General features: G+C 39.1%; 1 long non-coding RNA gene across 1 annotated transcript in view; it reads left to right on the top strand.

The window, feature by feature from the left end:
- Positions 1-19,201, top strand: part of LOC137248308 (uncharacterized) — a 305,162-nt gene extending 285,961 nt beyond the window's left edge. The window contains exons 3-4 of the long non-coding RNA XR_010952149.1: positions 18,861-19,022; positions 19,085-19,201. This is a non-coding gene — a long non-coding RNA (uncharacterized lncRNA). The remainder of the gene's footprint in view (positions 1-18,860; positions 19,023-19,084) is intronic.
- Positions 19,202-20,131: the final 930 nt, after the last annotated feature.

Raw genomic sequence — 20,131 nt, 5'->3', positions numbered from 1 at the left:
GGCTCATATTTGGAACACATAATACATACATGAATAGAAAGCGACCTGGGAAAAAAATCGCTGCTAGGTGACGCAAGTATCGAGATATTCAAAAAAATCGTATTTGTGGTCTGATTTGGCTCATATTTTGGACACATAATACATACATGAATAGGAAGCGACCTGGGAAAAATCGCTGCTAGGTGGCGCAAGTATCGAAATATTCAAAAAAAATTGTATTTGTGGTCTGATTTGGCTCATATTTGGAACACGTTATACATACATGAATAGAAAGCGTCCTATGAAAAAAATCGGCTCTAGGTGGCGCAAGTATCGAGATATTCATAAAAATCGTGTTTGTGACCCGATGTGGCTCATATTTGGAGCAAATATTACATACAGTCCGGTAGAAGTGGCAACAAAGTATTTGGACTTAAATTGTAACAAATTGTCAGGAAAGATTCGTTGTAATAATAATTCTCTAACAGAACTAAATAGTATAAGAAATAATAGCTAATTAAATAAAGACTAAAAACGTGAAAATAAAATAATTAAAAGAAATTGTTAATTTAAACGGTTTTATGGAAAAAAGCTTACATAAAGTAATAACAATACTAAAAGCTAGAAATAATTAGGTAGGTCCTAGGTAATAGTCATCACACTCCTCGTCAATCTAGGGCGTTGATCAGACAATTAAATGAAAGCGTTGTATGCGTAAAATTTCTATTGATAATCATAAGTAAGACCAACTGAACCTTAATCAGGTTATGATACGCCTCACATTTTTAGAAATTACGCGCCCAACGCTTTTATGCAATTGCCTGATCCACGCCCTAGATTGATGAGGAGTGTGATGATCAGTACCTAGGACCTACCTAATTATTTTCTAGCTTTTAGTATTATTATTATTTAATGTAAGTATTGTTTTCAACTTAAACTTTTTTTATTATTTTATTTTTATTTACAACTTACTTTTTCTCAAATATAAATTACGCCTTAGCATTTTCGTTTGATGTTTTCTTAATTAAAAAGGACTCTTCTCATATCGAAGTGACACATTTAAAACAACTGACTTATTTTGTTTTGCTGATATGCCGACAGGGTGGATAAATGATGTATATTGGAACGATTTTCCGTCATCCCTTGTCAAATTTGGTTTTGAGACAAACCGGTTTCGGCGTTGTGCCATCATCAGTGTCGATTTTCGTTCTGATCTTCTGTTGTCGTATGTCCTGTATTTATAGTTCGTAGGTACATGAGCAGGTATTGTAAGAGTTGTTGCTTGGTTATTTAGTTATGTGTAGTGTAGTTATGTGCTGTGTGTTCATTCAGAACCGAGGGCGGTTTCTACTGATCGATTTGTGTGACTGACTGAGGCAGGTAGAAATCCGTAATTTTTTGTATTTTATGTTGGCATCCGCAGGTAAGCTTGTATACGCCGTGGCTGCTAAACGGATCCTCTGAGTTAGTGCTAGTTCTTAGTTTTCGCCCTACATTGTTCGATGTTTTGAATGCTGTGTTAATGTTGTATTTTTTAAAGAAGTTTGCCAATTTATATGTTGCTTTTCCAGTATATGTCATAGTCGTTCAGCTTTTATTTTCTGTTTCATTACTTCTTTTTGGTTCTCCATTTGTCCTTCTGAGCCTATCTACTAGCGCTTTTTATATCCGTTGTTTGCAGCGATGTTATATATGACCTCAAGTTCTCTCTTATATACCTCTGGTGTAAGAGGTGCGCTTTCAAGTCTATGTACCAAATCCCTTAATGCTGAATTTTTATGCTGTTGGGGGTGATTTGAGGTATTATGTATTATTGTGTCGGTGGCCGTTGGCTTTCTATATAGTTCACAGTTAAATCTTTTGTCTTCTTTATCAATATTTATCGTGAGGTCTAGATAGTTGATTCCTCCTTCTTTTTCGGTTTCCATTGTAAATTTTATATTTTCGTGCTGCTTGTTGAGGTACTCCAGTACAAGCTCTTCGTTATTAGTAGTTAAAACGCATATATGTCAAATACGGAAATCTACAAACAGAAAACATTCGACGGTAGAATAATAAACGAACAGATAAACACAATTTCTGACACAATATTCGAGCTTTTAAAACTTGTTTACAAGAAACAAAGTAATCACATAGGTACAACAGACAAACACACAACAACAAATAAACCCAAAACAATTAACGCACCAAAACAACAAACTCCCAAAGAAGGTCAAACGACTAAAATTACGGATTTTTACCTGCCTCAGTCAGCCACACAAATCGATCAGTAGACACCACCCTTGGTTCTGAATGAACACACAGCACATAACTACACAACACATAACTAAATATACACAAGCATCAATTCTGACAATACCTGCTCATGTACCTACGAACTATAAATACAGGACAAACGACAACAACAGATCAGAACGAAAACCGACACTGATGATGGCACAACGGCGAAACCGGTTTGTCTCAAAACCAAATTTAACAAGGGATGACGGAAAATCGTTCCAATATACAACATTTACAATATTCTCATCTCATTTCCATATTATGCTTGGGCATTTACATCTAACGGGCTCTCATTTCTATATGATCCTTTGGTGCTTTCTCATTAACCAGTAACTATTCTTATATCGAAGTGACGTTTGCGCATTTACAATTGGCTGTTCTCATTTGTCATACAATGCTTTCCTATTTACATTTGACGCTCATTGATCTCACTTCCGACTGCCTCTTTTTATATACAAATGAGGCCTTTTTTTATTCCCATTTAAGGTTCTCTCATTTACAAATGATTGTTTTCGTATCGAATTAACGCTTCCGAATTTACAGCTGACTATTCTAATTTTTTTTTTTTTATTCTAATTTCCATGTAACGCTTTTCCATTTATATTTGACGCTATCTAATTTACAATCGACTTATCTTATTTTTATCTGACAAATCTTATTTCCAATCCGCCATGTTGTGGTGATAGCGTGCTCCACCTACCACACCGCGGATCTTGGGTTCACACCCCGAGAAAAACAAAATCAAAATTATAGAAACTAAGTTTTTTCAATTAGAAGAAAGTTTTTGTGTAAGGCAGCACATTTATTTATTTAATTTTTCTCATTAACAACTGGAAATGGTGTTGTAATTCACCAAGTGATTTTACCTCCTATATTATATCCAGTATTCATTAAAAGTATTCTGAGGGACTGAATACGAATTTTAGCGCTTAAGATATGAGGGTGTTATCAATAAAAATAGCCCATAATCTCTGACATTTCAACTCCAAGATGCAGCTGTGAGACAAACTACGATCACATAAATGAAAATATTTATAACACGGTACTTGTGCTAATGCATTTTAATTTGGCCCAAACAACAGTTATACACCCGCACTACACATCTCTTAAACTAACCAGCTGCTTTACGATATCAGCGGCCAAGAATCGCAGCCGTTGCCTTCATATTTTCCACTCAAAAGTCATTGCCGAAGGACATAAAATATGCGAATACCAACACACGCACACATATACAAACGTAGTTAAATGCTTCAATCCAGCAAGTACTTCCATTCTTGTTGTACAATAACAAAATATCGCCCACCGGATAGTGCGAGGAATGCGAGATTCAGTGCTGTGCCGCCGTTCATAAAATGTCCCAAAAAGCCATTTTTAGCTGTTGCAACACAACCAGCGCCACACCATCTCAGGCGCAATGACGCATCATTATTCCTATTCTACAAGAGTTTACGAATACCAAGATACATCGGCGGCACAAACGAAATCTCCTTCATATGTCCTTCAAACGCTAGCGGCTAAGAAGGATGCTCAAATTTTCTTTGACTCTCATCGAATATATTTGTCGTGCTTTGTTGTTGCACACATCTTCTACATTTTGCCTTTTGACCCCTTCGACACTCACTCGGCGTGGAGATGAAAAACGCAATGAAAAAATGCCTGCGGGAATTTCGTAAAGAAACTGCAGCTGACTGACTGACTACGTCGCATCGGAAAATGTGCAGGCACGTAAAGCAACAACAACAATAATAACAACACTAAGAAAAAAGATAAATTAAAATAGAGATGTCATAAAAGAGTGCGCTTTTTACACAAAAACAGGATAATAGAAATGAAAACGAATGACTCTACTACGGCGCGCATCGGCAAATCCTAGTTTTTGTCTCCTTATGTAGTAGCGTTGGGTAGTTCAATTTGGTTCAAAGCCTTGATCAGGGAATGGAACAGCAATTGTAAAGGTGACAACATCCTATTGATGCTCTGAAAAAGAAAAAGCAAAAGTTACTTGAAAACATCCGGCATAGTAAAGTAAGATACGAATAGTTAGACTTTCGTTCAACATGTTGGCGGGAAGGACAATGTCATGAATTTGAAATTAAGTCCTTATCTCGACCTCTGTGGGCATAGTTAAAAAAATAAATAAATGGTATGGAAAGGAGGGGGATGAGGGTATTCAAGTTGTGAAATTATTTTTCGTTAACTTAAAATTATTTTATGAAAACTAAGGCCACGTTAAGTTATTCGTTAATGGTTCTAATATGAACCTAAGTAGGAGCGATAATACATCACCCTTCGCATCTTTTTGAGAAGTCCTGTACATCGTCAACGAAAGTATTGAAGGTCTATTTTAGAACCTTCCCATTTCATTTGTAAAGTCCCTCCGGTCTCGTTGCCATCGATATTGCTGTACTCGCAGACCCTCCATTGAAATACATTCAGATGCATTTTAGCTTCCAGTTAGGGTCGGCACCTTTGCATAATTTCCCAAGTTTGAAATAAGGTTGCTGTCAAATATAAGTTTAACACTTCCTCGGCTATCAACTGAGATAATTATGATTGCTGGTCTACTTATTGTATCCTAGCTGTTACGCCCATAACATAGACCTCATTTTACACGACACTTCTAGAACTTGGGAGACGGAAAGTTCGTTGGCCTGAAATTATTTCGAGTATAGCCCGGCAAAAAAGCAGCTTTTATTGTTTAGCAAAACAGTGTATACTGTAATTTTTCTACCATTATCTAAGCTCCATTTCATTCTCCCTCGAAGGAAACTCTAGCGAAAATCAACAGCTGATGCTTTTGTAAATTTACATACCGTGTAATAGTTCTTCTGTAAATTCGTTGGATGTGGATATTTGGGTGCTAAGCAGCTTAAAAAATATCAAAGATCTCATAGGGATGGGTCCCTGGCACACGAAACTTGATAATTAACTTCATTTATCTGAATACGTTCGTAGAAGAGGAAATTATGTCCGACGTATTAATAATCATAAGTGAGAAATTGCTGCCAAGAAAAAATTCCTTCATGGTTCCGACGCTTCAGGATGTACCTCCAACGCAAAAAACAACGCATCTGCTGTTTTTATACTCAGCTGAGCAGTGCTCACAGAGTATATTAATTTTGTTCGCAAAACGGTACCCCGTAAAGGCATGCACTAATCGGGATAGATATAGACTTCTATATATCAAGATGATCTGGGCGAAAAAAGAAATTGATTTAGCCATGTCCGTCCGTCCGTCCGTCTGTCCGTAAACACGATAACTTGAGTAAATTTTGAGGTATCTTAATGAAATTTTGTATGTAAGTTCCTGGGCACTCATCTCAGATCGCTATTTAATATGAACGAAATCGGACTATAACCACGCCTACTTTTTCGATATCGAAAGTTTCGAAAAACCCAAAAAGTGCGATAATTCATTACCAAAGACGGATACAGGGATGAAACTTGATAGGTGGGTTGACCTTATGACGCGGAATAGAAAACTAGTAAAAGTTTGTACAATGGGCACCGCCCACTTTTAAAAGAAGGTAAACGTTTTGCAAGCTGTAATTTGGCAGCTGAGGTTGTAATGTTCGGTTACACCCGAACTTAGCCTTCCTTACTTGTTTTTTGTTGTTTATGCTGTAATGAAAAAAACTCCCCAATATTTTTGTGGTTCTAGCACTTTCTGCTACTAGCCCATTCTGGTTATAGTTTCTTTAACTAGCCCTGGTACTAGTCCCAACGAAGCGGGTTTGATTTTTCTAACATTTTACACCTTCGGGTTGTTGTTGTTGTTGTTTTTGTTGCGATACGGTTATGGAGAGTGATATCGATGTTGATGGCCTTTTGCCGGATATAGATCCGGTATGTTTCGGTAACCAGCACGACACTATCTGGAACAATTTAATATGAACACATTGACGCTTCTAGGTCATCCCGGCCTCACGCCCTAGTTCCAGAGCCTAGGCTGCTAAAAAAGAAACAGGATTCGCCACTAGTTTGACAATTGGGTTGGAGAAGCTATAAACTACGCTGGTATCCCCTTAAATCAATTGGGTATTGTAGTCGCCTCTTACGATAGGCGGACCCGCCTCGGGTCTCTACGATACGTAAATCTTCTCTGTACAATCCAATTTTAGTATATGTTCTGCCGAAGCCAGAACAGTTGTATTCAACAAATAGCTATCAGGGCTTCAGGAAAAATCCAAAATTTATAAAAAGCCATAAAAACATAACCCCCTGTATAGTACTTTTCTTCTATACCGAAACTCCCAGGTATGATTCCTCGCATTAAGTTAAGTACCTAAACAAGAGGAGCACAAATATATCCGGTGTGGTATAATAAATAATCTAAAAAGCGACAGGTAGGCATGGACTAACTTGATAATTGCACTTTGTCGGTAATAATACAGCTGTTGCGAAAGGTAGAATTAACGTCTGTCATTCCCCTCCAGCCAGATCAGGATCGTGCTACTGCGCAATATTTAGTATTTGCCTATCGTGTGTTTAGCTGGCCCTAAATTTAAGAGTATACCATAAATGGCAAGCAAAACTCCGAATTCAATACAGCCCGCTACGTCGGAGGTACAAAAACCCATTCTATCTAATCTTAAGATAATGTTCCGCTCTGGAAGCTCTATCAGATTCATTATATTTAGTTCAACACAATCTAAAGAGAGTAAGCTTGTCTCAGATCAATTGCGACGGCACCAATGTTGAGGTCAGAGCCGTATGATCTTTTCTGTATTCGCCACTTGGGAGAAAGACGTGATTACCAATTATTCATGCAGATTTATATGTAAACAGCCGTAATATTTGGCCGCCGTGGTGTGGTGGTAGCGTGATCCGCCTATCACACTGAAGATTCTGGGTTCACGCCCGGCCAAAGCAACATTAAAATTTAAAAAACAAGTTTTTTCAATTAGAAGAAAGTTTTTCTATGCAGGGTCGCCTCTTGGCAATGATTTGGCGAGCCTGTCATGAAAATCTTCTCAGTGAAAACTCATCTGCCATGCAGATGCCGTTCGTGGTCGGTATAAATCATGTCCCGCCAATTTGTAAGAAAAATTAAAAGGAGCACGACGCAAATTGGAAGAGAAGATCATTTTACCTACATTTTTTTATTTAAAACTATAAATATACCCGTCATTGTATATGTAAAGAGATTTGATCATGGCGAAGCCAGGAACAGGTGACAGCCGGAAATCAGCTGATTTGTACTTTTTTAATGTGATTTGACACATCAACTTCCTGCGCGGTACGATTTTGACATTAGTCCATCCTTTTACAAAACCAAAGTACACGGAATTTGTATTTATGTTTGTCAACGTCCTGCCACCTTGTATGGTCCCGCCATGAGATTTGATGGAAAAATATTAAATTTGCTGTTCTTCTTTGCCTTTTCTTTGTCTTCGCTTTCGTATTCAGTTCAGATCTTAAGTTGTAAGCTATTAGCACTATCATGCTTATCCACATTATCGTTTTTAAATTCCTTCTTCCGTGTCGTTTCTGTTTCCTCGGTTTTCTTAAATATATTTTGATTTGGTTTATGTCCACTCACTGAGTTTTTTGAAGTATCTTTAATTGAGTGTATTTGTGCCATGAACATCTTCTCTTCGTTCGTATGTTAATTCCAATCCAATCATTTTGTTGGAAACATTAAAGAGTAGCCCAATGAAAATTTGAAGCGAAGTTCGGTCTATATCTCCTCGCTCGCTTGTTAAATCTCTGGTACATCATTTCCTAAACTCCATAATTAAGTTTTTAATGCTAAGTTTTATTTTATTGCTTTTACTTTTTTTTTCTGCTTCAACCCATTTCACCTCATTTGCAAATTTACTAAGTTCAATCGCTTTCCCCTATCCGCTGTTAGGGCAGCCTATTGATTATGTATCCGGTAAATGACCGGCAGTCTCAGAGTAAATGACCGCATTTGCAAAAATTCGCATAGATTTTGACCTAAATTCGTCTGTCAATTGAACCTTTTTAGATTTCTTTTATGGCTTTTGATTGCTAGTTTCATACTGTTATTTCCTATACATACAAACAAATATAGTGCGTCTTTGGTGAATACCGCATGATGGCCTAGTGTGCAAATTAATTGGCTTTGGACTTTTGGCGAATTTTTGGCGTTTCGCATACGCATAAGTACGCAAACATTCGTACGGGGTGCGATCAAAATATACTGTAGAGTTTTTCATTTAAACCTGAATAAATAGGCTTAGTTAGCATGCGTCCATGTTTAGGTTAAAATGGTTGCCCACAGCAATCAGAGGGATACGCTTTGGCTGGCTAGTTCATTATGTTACTACAGGTGGAAAATTTTATAAATTCGTCTGTATATTGTGGCGCTGAATGCTTCCGATTTCAGCAGAGAATGAAGTCCCAATGAAGTACCTGTTCATATATTTCATACGTGTCCAACCCAAAGTGAGAGATCTGTAAAGAAAGTGCTTAACACTTTCCATCTTTACATCGTCTCTACTGTTCCGATAGAAAACATTTTTTGAGACTCCTATGCGTTAGTCGCGTACTCCCATCATATAGCGGACCACTAATATTCCAATTAGTGAACCTATATGAAATGATTAAGATTAATTAGAAATCTAGTTCAGTTCTCATTTTTGACGACAGCTCAGTTGCTAGGCACAGCGCTGTGACTTGGGATCCGTATAACCGCTGCGACGCACCGAGAAACCTTCGTTGAAGTGTTCCGTTGTGGTTGTCGTTGTAGCGATAAGGACACTCCCCGAAGGCCTTGGTGAGTGTTATCGATGTTGATGGTCCTTTGCCGGATTCAGATCCTGAACGTTCCTAAGCAAGCACCAATAAGGTACTAGCCCGACCATCTCGGGAACGATTTGGTATGACCACATGAAACCTTCTAGGCCACTCCGCCCTCCCAAAACCTAGATCCATGAAGAACTTGGGGTCGCCAGAGTCCCGGCTGTTAAAGAAACAGGATTCGCCTCGGGTAGGTGAGGTTGACAATTGTGTTGAAGAAGATATATATTGCGCTGGCAGCCCCTTGAAAGGGTTGCGCTACACAACACCTTAAATAAATTTGGTATTTTAATCGCCACTTACGACAGGCATACCTACCGCGGGTATATTCGAAGTCCCCTAACCCGCTGGGGTGTTGAAATGTTCCATCATGAAAGGTCTTTAATAGCTGCTTAACCATCAGCGTAAATTGTCACGGATGTGTGATTCTTAGAATGCAACCAACGTGTGGTCTCCTTTTTGGACTTTAAGTCAGCATGAAAGACCCTACAATGGGTTTGCAGAGCTATACTAAAGGGCGTGAAAAATTAGTATACATTGCCTTCATGACCATTAAGCTTAGAGCCATCAGTCATGCATACAAATTAAGAACTGGTGATTAAGAGAGCAGGTCTACCTCACGTAAGTTTTCGAAAACGGTCTCCAGAATACTGACGAAATCCAATGTAGCTCCAGGGCAGAACTGCATGCAGTCTCATTGCAACACAACTTCCTTGAATTTTACGGCGGTTGCAGTGGTGTGATGGTGCTAGCCTACCACAAGAAAGTTCTGGGGTTCAAAGGCACGAAGAGCAACATCAAAATTTGTAGAAATTTTTTTTTTTTCAATTAGAAACACAATTTTTTAACCGGGGCTTGGCAAAATACCGAGAGTATATTTCTGCCATGAAAAGTTTCTCAGCGAAAATTCATCTGCTTTCAGATGCTCTTCGGGGTCGGCGTAAAACATGTAGATCCCATCTAGCCAATTCGTAGGAAAATTTTTTAACTAACACTACGCTAATTGGAAGAGGTGCTCGGCCTTAATATTCTCAGATGTCTATATATCACGCTTTGCATTTACTTTTTTATTATATCACTCTATAGGGAGGAGTTTGAGCGTAACTTTCAGAACCTTTGTAGGTGTTGATGAAGGTGAAGAAAAAGATATCGTAAAAGAACCAGAAAGAACTGAAATAAGTTAGAAGAAGAAACGAGTGAAGGAAAGGGGCAGAAGAAGAAATTTATACATGTATAAAACCGTTATAGAGTCGTCTTAAGATCCTGCACCTTATAGTCAAACTATTTGCTATCATAGGACTTGCGTTTTTACAAAATTTTGTTATTGACTTATTAATTTTTATGTCTAGTTCGCTCAAAAAAGAAATTATCCCTAATAAATATACAAGACTTGAAGAAAATTATATCAAAGAAATCTTTTCTTGAATTGTCATATCTTATATGTGACCTGGCCTATGAAAAGGTGGCGTATGACTCAAAACAAAAAAAAGGAAGGAAGAAACTGAAGAAATGCATTGTTTATCTTTAACTGTTTCTCGCAATTTCTTTTTCGAGTCATAAGCCACCTTTTCATAAGCCGGGTCACATATATCATTTCTAATTGCGGTTTTTATGTACGGGTCCCTTTTTCGCTCTTATTTGGAATCCAAATCTATAAATAAAGTGTTGGTTGTAAAGATGGAGATTCTGGCTATTAGCGAGCTTTGGGCATTATTGGTCGTAGTGCTTTTGTTTAGCCCAATTTTTTTACTATGGCACCATTGTGAATACTTGCGCATTGCATTACCGGCAGTTGCTACCATATGCCAGATGGCAACGCAAGCTGTAAGTTTTAGTTGATTAATAGAACAGCTGATTTCTGTTGATATTTGATATGAGACTTTTGTATTTTGTTGCGCAAGATGCGCACGGGTCCGGCTAGTTATGTATAATATACATAGCTTATTTAATATGGTATGAACGTTCATCCAAATTACGAATTCTGATTTAAAAGTACCGGTTAACCTTTTACGAGAACGTTTTCGGGATTATAATTTTATTAAAATATTAATTGAATGTAAGCATATTACTACGAGAAATTTGTTCCACATCTCAATCTAAGAATCATATCAAAAATAACAATCTCTCTAATAAAACTAACCTGCCCACTTTAGCGTAGACTAGAAATTTTCTAGGACCATCCTAATTGCTGTTTCTGGAATAAATAATTGCATCACCACGAGCTGGCTATACAGGCTGAGCCCTTTAAAATTGTCTGCAAGAATCGGTCACACCTCGTTCATATATTTATACTCAGCTGAGCAGAGCTTGTTGTTGTTGTTGTTGTTGTAGCGATAAGGTTGCTCCCCGAAGGTTTTGGGGAGTGTTATCGATGTGATGGTCCCTTGCCGGCTACATATCCGGTACGCTCCGGTACCACAGCACCATTAAGGTGCTAGCCCGACCATCTCGGGAACGATTTATGTGGCCACATTAAACCTTCAGGCCATTCCCCCTCCCCACCCTAAAGTTCCATGTGGTGCTTGGGGTCGTCAGAGCCTCGTCTGGTTTGGAGAAGCTATATATTGCGCTGGCAACCTGAAGGGTTGCGCTACACAGCTCCTTGAATCTGGTATTTTAGTCGCCTCTTACGACAGGCATACCTACCGCGGGTATATTCTGATCCCCTAACCCGCTGGGCTCACAGAGTACATTAACTTTGTTCGCATAACGGTAATCCGTAACGGCATAAACTAATCGATATAGATATAGACTTCTATATATCAAAATAATTTGGGCGAAAAAAGAAATTTATATAGCCATATCCGTCCGTCCGTCTGCCGTTAACACGATAACTTGAGTAAATTTTGAGTTATCTTGATGAAATTTGGTATGTATGTTCCTGGGCACTCATCTCAGATCACTATTTAAAATGAACGAAATCGGACTATAACCACGCCCACTTTTTCGATATCGAAAATTTCGACAAAAAGTGCGATAATTCATTACCAAAGACGGATTAAGCGATGAAACTTGGTAGGTAGGTTGACCCTATGACGTAGAATAGAAAATAAGTAAAATTTTGGACAATGGGTGTGGCATCGCCCACTTTTGAAAAAAGGTAATTTGAAAGTAATTTGGCAGTCGTTGAAGATATCATGATGAAATTTGGCAAGAACGTTAGTCCTATTCCTATATGTGTGCTAAATAAAAATTTGCAAAATCGGATGACGAACACGCCCACTTTTAAAAAAAAAAAGTTTTTTAAGTCAAATTATAACAAAAAGTTGAAAATCTTTACAGTATATAAGTAAATTATGTCAACATTCAACTCCAGTAATGGTGTAACAAAATACAAGAATAAAAGAAATTTTCAAAATGGTCGTCTTTGATTTAATTCGTCTAGAATACTTTTAATGCCATAAGTCGAACAAAAATTTACCAAATTTGGTAGGGGCATAGATTCTATGACGAGAACTGTTTTCTGTGAAAATGGGCGAAATCGGTTGAAGCTGCACCCAGTTTTTATACACAGTCAACCGTCTGTCCTTCCGCTCGGCCCTTGACACGATAACTTGAGCAAAAATCGATATATCTTTACTAAACTTAGTTCACGTACTTATCTGAACTCACTTTATCTTGGTATAAAAGATGGCCGAAATCCGGCTATGACCACGCCCACTTTTTCGATATCGAAAATTACTAAAAATGAAAAAATACCATAATTCTATACCAAATACAAAAAAAGGGATGAAACATGGTATTTGGATTAGTTTATTAACGCAAAATATCACTTTAGAAAAAAACTTTGTAAAATGGGTGTGACACCTACCATATTAAGTAGAATGAAATGAAAAAGTTCTGCAGGGCGAAATAATAAACCCTTGAAAACTTGGAAGGAATACTGTTCGTGGTATTACATATATAAATAAATTAGCGGTACCCGGCAGATGATGTTCCTGGTCCCCATTTTGGTCGATATCTCGAAAACGCCTTCACATATACAACTATGGGCCACTCCCTTTTAAAACCCTCAATAATACCTTTAATTTGATACTCATATGGTACAAACACATTCTAGAGTCACCCCTGATCGACCTTTACGACGATATCTCGAAAAGGCATCGACCTATAGAACTAAGGCCAACTACCTTTTAAAATAATCTTTAATACCTTCCATTTGATACGCATGTCATACAAACACATTCCAGGGTTACCCTAAGTTCATTTTCCTACATCGTGATTTTCCCCTATTTTGTCTCCAAAGCTCTCAGCTGAGTATGTAATGTTCGGTTACACGCGAACTTAGCCTTCCTTACTTGTTTGCATGAAATTTAACATGAGCGTTACGATTTTTCTTACGGATTACCGGCTGAATCTGAAAATACGTAATAAATGAAACTGTATGTTAATTTAATTTTGCAAATTTCATTTAGCGACTTTCAACAAGACAAAAGCTTAGACAAAGAGAAGACCATACCAGAACCAATTTTTTTTTAGCTGAAATAATTAAGAGTTCATTGGCAAAATGAGTTTCAAATTCACTCGTTATTGGGACTTTTCCCCGCCCAGTCTGAGAGGCGTTTTTTTATTGGTACTTTGCAATTTTCATTGATTAATTTGTTTTAAATTTTAATAGATGATCGATCGTTTGTGCAAATTTTTTCGCCGTTTATATTTTTGCAAAATGTACTATACAATTTTTTTAGTAAACTGTGTAACTAATCGATGCGCATTATGAGTGGCTAAGAGGCCAAAATACTTGTTAGAGGTCATTGACTTAAAAACTTATGTAACTATCACGTCAATATGCGTATATCTTTAATGTATTGATTAGTGGTGGGCTTTCAAATCACTGTAGGGTGTTTCAAGTGGAAATAGTATATATACTAAAGGAAGTATATGTATACTGACAGACAGGCGGCAATTAGCGTAATGATCTCACATATCACATTATCAAGAAGTGTGCTTGACCATTAGAGAGGAGCCAGTACCTATACTTGGTTTCCAGTAAAATACGTATTGGCGGTAAATAAAATGCCGATAAGTTGGCGACGAAGAGCACAGAGTCTTTACGTCCCAAATTTGTCCTAATCAATGATCAATGAAGCAGCAAAGGTGCAAAGATATTTCCCATCAAGGGCAGCAAACAAAATTTTCCACGAAGGGCATACTTACAGCCCACTGCATTCTGGTGGAGAACGTTACGTGTTCATCGACTCACTGGGTAAAGGTCGAGGCTCCTCGTAACGTACTGTGCGCAAGAATTAGGCCAAAGTCAACAAACTGATTAGATCTTATCATCTTCAGCGGTTCCAGACCTGGCAAATCCACTATCGACAAAATCTTCACGATGCGACTGATTCTGGAGTAGACTCACGGTAATGGAATCAATACTCGTAAAATTACTGACGTATGCTGGTGATAACGGACTCTGAGTTCCGCCTTCCCTGGATTAGATAAAGAAGCAAAAAAAGTAGGTCTTGCGGCAAATGAGAACAAGACTAAGTACTTGCTGTCAAACAAAGAAGAGTCTGAATTTGCAGCTCTCGTCGTACCTCTCCTGATTTATGGGTCGAAACCGTGAAGAGAAGATTAGATCGCTCTTGGAGTATATAAGGATATTAATAGTACTCTCCGCGATGCCGACAGTGAGTATCGAAGGAGGTATAATGATGAGCTGTTTGACCTTTAAGCAGATACGGCGATAGTGTAGCGAATAAAAACCCAAAGTGGACACTGCAGTTTGTAAGCTGAAGAAGTGGGAGACCTCCACTGAGTTGAGAGACGCAGGTGCAGGAAGACTTGACATCCCTCGGTACTCGGTGACTTGTTACGAATCGGCCAACATCGTTCAGGCGGTCATAAATAAATAAAAAATATATGTGTAACAAGCCTCAGAAGAGAACTCTTTTTTGTGCTGACGTCTACGGCAAACGTTTAGCAGACTCTGATTTTTACGACCACGACCTAAGGGCATGTTCAATGTGCGAACGCCCGGCTGTTTCGGTTGGTGGATGCCCTCTTGAAGGCAAAGGACTACATCACGCCCATACATGAAGCAATGTTGATTGGATACCAGCGATTGTGTTGCGCAACCCTTTCAAAGGGCTGCCAGCGCAATGTATTGCTTTTTCAACCCAATTGTCAGTTTTACCTACTCATAAACAATCCTGTTTAACCTCCTCACCGTTCCAAAACGGTCGGCTTTAATTGTGCCCTTTTTCAGAACATAGCAGATCAATATCCATTAATATCCGGGAGGCTCCTTATCGCTAAAAGAAGAAGAATGATATGGCTTTACGACGTATACTACAACAAAATACCGTATGGTATGACCGCCAAGTACTCTCCTTTGCGATGCGAACGTTAAGGATAAGGACACCTTCAATGAGAAAATTACCTAATGTACAATTTCCCTACGGGTTGGTGCTGATTGGACGTTACCACGGATCTAAAGAGGGTAATATGCAATACCAGGTTACATTATGAAAACTTGATGGAGGAACAAGATTCAAATTAATCCAGTGTGATTGACGGTAGGCGTAGTTCCTTTTTCTTGGCATATGAATACTTTGCGATGTCGCTCGGCAGGCCTATGAGGGTTCGGCTCACCCAGCCATGGTTATTGAAATGTTAAGTATGCACTGCCCAATGGGAGTCCATGCGGCCCGCCTTAACATATCGAACAGCCTCAGCTGTATAAGCTGTATGTGGGGACAACGAGATGCAATCAACCAGTCACCTTCTAGCGAGTACGAGGTGTAAATATCTCGGTCGGGACATATTCGACTGTCCGGAGGATATTTCCAAGATCGACGTGTGCCTTATTCGTAGCTATATCGTCCCCGCGCAGCGATTCGCTAAATAACTAGAAGCCAGTTCCACTGGACTGCTGCCACTTAACCTTACCTAACATTATGTACACACTCAGTATTTTTGAGGCCTTAAATGGCCTACAAGTGAAACCTTACCCAACTTTCACCCTGCGAAAAGGAGGAGGAATGGTTGACTGGACCTTCCTCTAAGGTCCATTGGGTATAGGTAAGTAAAAATATGTAGTATGCAGATGTCTACCTCTGACCAACCAACCATAACTGTTAATAATATACTAATGTTTTCCTAACGGGATATAAGACGTAGCACGTTGCTAGACATCAAACAGACGTTCAATGTCCTGCCCACCTGCCACCCGTCAAGCCAGGCGCATTTATGACCATTTATGTGTATTAGTGCAAAAACAAATGCAGACGCATGTAACAGCTCCGTGAACCGCAGAGAAACTCACACAAAAATATATATAAATTTATTATAAAATATTTGACAATGGTTTCGTCAGTTGGTATGTCTTAGTGTTCGTTATGTTTGCGTCATGGCGTTGGCTAATAAAATGTTAACGCATTTCGACTAACTTGTGTTCAAAAACACACATACTTGCATGTGTATGTATACCCTGCAAGAAATACGATTAGTCAAGGACGGATCCGGGATAGGACTTAAATTAGCATGCAACTAATGTCAACCTTGATCTCGTTACTTGGGTTAGGTTGGGTTGGACTGGCCGGTCAATAAAGACCTTACTGAAACTCTATACGTCCATAACGTTAACAGAATTTGTTTGACGACCGAACAGAAAAAAATCCCAATAAGGTATCAGGACTAACGTTATAAAATTAATTCGTCCTATTGGAAAATACTAGATAGCTGGCTCGAGATATGGCAACTTTGCCGCCTCTAGTAACCTTGATGATCTCGAGTGCATAGGACATGAACATAGAACGAAATATCAAAGCCAAGAAGAATTAAACAAGGGGTGCCTCAGGGTGATGTCCTATCCCCACTTTTGTTTAATTTTTACATATCAAAACTACCTTCGCCACCAGAAGGAGTTACTATCGTTTCTTACGCAGATGACTGCACAATAATGGCCACAGGCCCAGGCCCAAAGATCGATGAGCTTTGCAACAGAATAAACGGCTACCTCCCTGATCTCTCCAGTTTTTTCGCCTCGCGAAACCTGACATTATCACCGACTAAATCATCCGCAACCCTATTCATTTTGAACATCCACGTCGATGGCACTACGCTACCGACTGTCCTACACCCCAAAATCATGGGTGTGACGTTTGATCAGGATCTACATTTTGGTGAGCACGCAGCCGCAATTGTTCCGAAAATCCAGAGCCGTAATAAAATCCTCAAATCCCTTGCTGGCAGTACTTGGGGAAAAGACAAAGAAACGCTCATTACCACATACAAAGCAATTGGCCAGCCGTTTGCGTGTTACGCGTCCCCTATATGGTCGCCAAGCCTAAAAACTACCCACTGGAAGAAGCTACAGGCCTGCCAAAATACTGCGCTCAGAACCGCCACGGGCTGTCTTCTTATGTCCCCAAAACACCATCTACATAACGAGGCGAGAATACTCCCCATCAAGGAGAGAAATGAGATGCTAACCAAACAGTTCCTGTTGAATACCCAGAAACCTGGGCATCCCAACAGACATCTAATTGATGAGCCAGCACCGCCTAGGGACTTAAGGAGTCATCTCCGTAAGCCTTTTGAGGAAATGCGGCACCTGAGAACTCAGCCGTATGAAGCAAAAAACACAAGCAGGGCCTTGGTGAACTCCACAAACAGGCGTCGGACCTTTATGCCGGGAATTGCCCGGTGAATCCAGTACTCTGGGAACAGTACCCAAAACTTGGGGAAGAGGAACGCATACTCCCCAGGGAAACGCGAGTCACTCTGGCTCAACTTCGTTCTGGATACTGTAATAGGTTAAACTCTTACATATCCAGAATCAACCCCGACATACAAAATGTATACCCCGCTTTCAATGTGTCCCCACATGACACCAGCCATCTCTTTAATTGTAATTTGGAACCACCGCCTCTAACACCACTTTCATTATGGTCCACCCCTGTCGAAACAGCAAGTTTCCTTGGACTCCCGTTAGGGGATATAGATGACAATTTGTGATCGGTCGCAGCTATTAGGTGGGGCGAAACATTGCTACAACAACAACAACAACATAGAACGTGTTCAACCACTCCTTCCTCAGCTCGCGCTTCATCTACTGTTACTGACAGGACCTAACTTATAAGCATGTGACGTCAAACGGAAGTGTCCATCGTGAGCCTTTAATCTTCTTTCTTTAAAGATTTAAGCAACTTTGCGAGTCTTAAATCGTAGGATTTGCACATAATCAGGGAAATCTTGCAGCCTTGCGATTTCATCCGTCCGGCCTGAGCAATGTCTCACCAATGTTTCTTTGCATTTCAGGACACTTAATGACGAAGTATTGAGATTATTGCCTTAATGACCGCCTAACTATAAATATATATATTAGCTTAAGCATCTGGCAGCCTGTAAGATCTATCCATTTCTGGATTTACGCACACTTACGCCAACCCTCCGGCTATATTGCGGTGCAAAGATCTCTTTTAAAACTCAGGCACGGGACCAAGTAGTCCGTTCGCCCTATATTGGACGGCGCTATACTGCTGTGGTCATACGGCCTGCACTCACGCTTGCATCAGAAACGATATTTGGGTTGAACTGTTTCCTTTTGTTTGAACATATCCTATAAAGAACATGTCCAATAACAGACGGTTTTTGCCATCTGTATACCCCTACATACATTGAAAGTTGCCTTAAGCCAACTATACACAAAAGAGACTAGTATGAATCTGTTATGGTCTACTGCGGACGGAAGGAAGTAATCGCAGGTCACTCTCTTTGGGTATTAGTCGCAGGAGTTTTTTTTAGGGTAACTTTACAAATGTACTTATATATATCTTTCTCACCAATTCGTACGAATAAACATAAATAAGACAATATGAAATATCTTGCAGGACATTTGATGTGCCATCAGCTTCGGCATAAGAACGAATTCAAAACGACAGGCGGCATAATAAGGCAAAAAGCTATATGTATGTATATAGTATATCGGTAGACGCGACGCAATAACAAAAGGCCATTGACTTTTTGCCAAAGTTCTTAAAAATAAAATATAGGTAAATATATTTGTGTTTTTTGTTATGGTGTTAATTTTTTATTTTTTTTTTGGTTTTTTTAGTTTTGCTCTGAAGAAATTTGGCTAAGCGAATCCTTAAATTGTCTGGAAGCACGTGCGCCGAATCGTTTTTTTAAGTCGTTGGCATTGTCGTGTGTATGTATGTGTGTACGAATGCATTTGTTAGCCAAGTTAATACGACCAAATTTAATACAGATGTACGTAAATTGTGCCAGACTGAGCCCCTACAAAGCTGGAAGGCAACGTCCGTCAGTGGCACGTGCGTAAGTATACATGCGATGTAATTGGTAAGATGCATGGTAAGGGATTCAAACAAAGACGGATGATAAGCAAAGACGGATGATTACTTCAGGCAGTCAATGAATCAGTTTCAGAATCGATATTTTTAAATGGAGACGGATCATCAGCAGTGTAAACAGAAAAAGGGAAAATTCGGCATTTTAAATTTTTTTTATATTAAGTCGCTTTCACCCTCGTCCGCGAATTTTAGTACAAAATAAGGTTTCTCTTTCGGTGTAATGTATGATGTAATAGATTTTGAAGTAACTTCCCCTGCAGCTTATGTCGTGAACATACTTCAGAATCCTATGACAACTTTGAACAAAGAGCTCTTTAAAATATAGTTATTAGGATAACAAAAGATATGGCAGAGATCCAGATTTTTTGAGATCTGCAAAAAATACTTAGAGCAATGAATGAAACATGCGATAAATTTTTAAGTTACTCCCTTTTAAGCTAGAAACTTGAAGCCCCACATTTAGTTCGGGGCACCGAGACAGTGTAACATAAGGAGAAGAAAAAGTCGTCAGATGTCGTAAGAAATAACTAGCAAAATGTATACGCTATTTGCGTGGTTCAGAGTTCAATCACAGCGTGGCGAAAAGTTTCGCTATGTGCCGCATGGATCTAGATGTTTCAGAAGATCTTACGGATTGGATGGAATCTTGTAACATATATTTGAGGCATCTCCCTTTCAGCAATAAACTTAATACCTGATACATAGTTGAGAACGCGATGACAATGCACTAAATAATGGAAACAATTCCGATAGATGGCGCCAGGCGCAAGATATTTTGAAATTTCGAACCA

The sequence above is a fragment of the Eurosta solidaginis genome, chromosome 4 (genome assembly GCF_040869045.1).
Source record: "Eurosta solidaginis isolate ZX-2024a chromosome 4, ASM4086904v1, whole genome shotgun sequence".
Taxonomy (NCBI): Eukaryota; Metazoa; Arthropoda; class Insecta; order Diptera; family Tephritidae; genus Eurosta; species Eurosta solidaginis.
Note: the sequence above shows the minus strand (reverse complement) of the source record. Positions and strands in the feature narration are given on the sequence as shown.